Source organism: Suncus etruscus, chromosome 13, assembly GCF_024139225.1.
Source record: "Suncus etruscus isolate mSunEtr1 chromosome 13, mSunEtr1.pri.cur, whole genome shotgun sequence".
Taxonomy (NCBI): Eukaryota; Metazoa; Chordata; class Mammalia; order Eulipotyphla; family Soricidae; genus Suncus; species Suncus etruscus.
In genome coordinates this window covers 90,652,238-90,655,685 of record NC_064860.1, presented here as the reverse complement: position 1 = coordinate 90,655,685, position 3,448 = coordinate 90,652,238, and positions in this window count along the sequence as shown.

The following is a 3,448-nucleotide window of genomic DNA, read 5'->3' as shown; positions in this document are numbered from 1 at the left end:
CAAATAGGGAAACAAAGGCAAATAGAAAAAGAGAAGAGACAGAGAAAATAATTAATAAGAAAAATGCTAGAAATCATGCTACTTCTTTCAGAATCCAAACATAATATGTTTAGAAGTATCTAAAGTTTATATCAGAGCTCAGAATCATGAGCTAAGCAGACAAGACTGTTGTGATCTGTAAGTCAAACTTAACCATAAAATTTAGAAGAAATTTTTGCAGTAACTCAACAGAATACATCTACCTGAACAGAAAACACATACACACAGAGCTGTAAAAATTTCTGCTGAAAAATTAAAAACATGTAAACTCACACTAATAAATCAAAATAAGAGATTACCTGTGAAAATGTAAAGTCAAAAATAGTTTTTTTTATATTTCGGGGAACCTGAGTACTATGAATAAGAACATGAATTCTTTCATATGAAAATAAAATATTTATCGTTTTATTTTATGTAATAAAAGTAAAAAGGAAATAACTCATACATCATTTAAAAACATTAACATTCATAAGAACATGCATAAATGACACTGAAAGGAATAAAAATATTTTAATTTATAAAGAGAAATGACAATGAAAGAATAACATAGTGAATATTAGTCTGAAGACATAGTGCAGGGGTTAAGAAGCTTGATTTACATGTGGCCAATTGTGGTTCAATCCCTAGACCACGTATGACCCCTTGAACACTAATAAATTGATTCATGAGTAAAGTTAAGACCAATGGAGTTTTTTTTTAAAAAGTTCTTATGGCTTTCTACATATTTTAGATCATTTGTAACTAAGAATAGTTTAATTTCTTTTCAAATTTGGATGTATTTTATTTCTTTTTCTTAACTTATAGATGAGGCAAGAACTTCTAAAATTATATTAAACAATAGTGAACATCATTGTTTTGTTCTTAATTTTAGACAAAAATCTTTTGATTTTTCACCTTTGAGTATGATACTGACTGTAGGTTTGTTGAAAATGTCTGCTATTATCTTAAATTATATTCTTTCTATAGCTACTTTATTTAGGAATGTATCCACAATATAGATCTTCAATATTAAAAAAGATATATTTCAATAACCATGATTGAATATTAAAATTTACCAAAGATTTTTTTTCATGTTGAGATAACTTTTTGCAACAACATTATGGAACTGGAGAATATGCTTAACTAAATAATAAATAAAGAGAAAACTGTATGTTGAATGTAGAGAAATAGTACAAGGAACAGATAAAGGCAAATGAAAACAAATATGGAACCGGAGGAGAATACGCTTAACTAAATAATAAAGAAAAAACTGTATGTGGTATGTAGAGAAATACAACAAGAAACAGATAGAGGCAAATGAAAACAAATTTTTGTATTCAGTAGAAATGAGGTTACTACAGAAGTTTGGAATAGCAGATGAACTTAAAATGACTCATATACTAAAGGGTGGGATATTTATACTTTGGTCTTATACATGAATATTCTAATATTGTACCTCAATATTTAATCTATTTAATCTAAAATATTCCTTCTCTCTGAACTAAAGTTACAACAACTTAAAAAATGGCATGCTATCATTAAAGCCTTTCTCTATAATGGTTAGTGTCAAGGTTAGGAAAAAATAGTCACAATTTCTGAAGTCTAAGTAAATTTTGAACAGTTTAAAAAAAAAGAAAGATGATCACATGATTGGTTGTTTCTTTTTATATCTTGTCTATATTTTCTAAGTCTGCTGTAATAATTTGAGTTCATCCCTTCACTGTTAAAAGAGGATATTATGTGTTTAAGACACTTGTCTAGCTGACCTGGCTGACCCTGGTTTTAATCCCTGACACGACTATGGTTTCTTATCTTTTAAGAGCCACCAGGAGTCGTTCCTGACATAAAGCCAGATATAGCCCATTAGTCCTGTAGGGCGTAGCCAAAATTTCTGAACAGCCACACAATGAAGTAGACTGTAAAATATTAATTCCAAAAATTAAAAACAAGGACATACTGAACAAACTAGTATTTATGTTGTTATAAAAAGTATTACCCGAGCATATTTATTTAATTATGTAGAAATAATTAATTGATAAATTCCAAGCCTTGTGAATAGAAAATATTTGTGTGTTCTCTGTTTTCCTTAAACTTTTAAATTTTGGAAAATACAACTATTGAATATCTAATATTGCAAATCTATTATAAAAATTAAAATTTTAATTAATATGTGCTATCAATTTGTCAATGTGACAATGATCAAATAATATTTTAAGGTGACAGTCTTGATTATGTTTTGTTTTTATTTACCTCTGTTATGGATTTTCAAAACTAAGCATGTCATCTACTTCAAAGAAAATTACAAAATAAATTTTACACATTAAAAAAAGATGAGAAGTGGCCAAAGTTTGTTTATTTCAATAAGTCATCCTGATCATTTTGTTTAACATAAGATTTTGATATTAAATACTGAATATCCTATATACAGAAACAAAAAAATTAAAAAGTAGATATAAAAACAGCATTATGACTTTGACCTTCAGATTGTCCTTAATGTCTTCCTATACCATTTATATGAACATAAAGTAAAATAACCATATATTGTTTCAAATGATATTGCAGAACATAAAAAAGGTCATAATATTTAATCGTGAAAATGTATAAATCTTTGTCCAGGATTAGTTGACCAGCTGCTTGGGATGTTCTCTTCTGACCCAATGGTCTGAAAATCTGTCTTTGTTTCAATACCATGTATAGTGGTCATTTTTCTCTCACTTTTCTCTTTCTCTTATCCTTTTCTTCTTTAGACACTGTGGTTTGCAATAGCATTACTGAAAGGGCATCTTGCATATCACCTTATCTCCTTTCAGCACCCAGTTCTTGTTCAGAGTAATCAGTTCTAGCTATCATAGTCATAGTGATAACTTCTCTGCCCTAACCGCACAACCCTGCTCTTTGTGGCAGGGCTTTCTACCACGAACTGGTTCTCCTAGCCCTCCTCTCTATTGTCTTTAGATATTATTGCCATACTATATTTTTATATCCCTCACCAGTGCGATGTTTTAACAAAGTCAAAGCAGTAGTAGAAAATAAAATCCAGCAGAGTAGTGACATAGCAGTAAAGAAAATGTATTTTGTTTCTAGAAGGTGAAACTTGAATTATGCTGAAACACAATAGCAATTTATATGTAAGAAAGCTCCCACACCTGTCAAAACATGTTAGACAGTGCATCAATGTCAGACTACTAAAAACTGTCACAGTGAAATACTTTGCTTTTCACAAAATGATTGGAAATATGAAAGGAAAAATGTATAAACAACCCATGAAATTTACAAAACTGTTCTTAGAATTTTAGAAATATTATTTATCTTTTAACCACAGTCATTTTAATTTTAAGCACATGGTGATAAACTTAAAACAGTTAGACTGTGCTTGGCTGGCTGCTTATCAGCCAGTTCCATGGGTTAATTTTATTCATTAATGAGATGT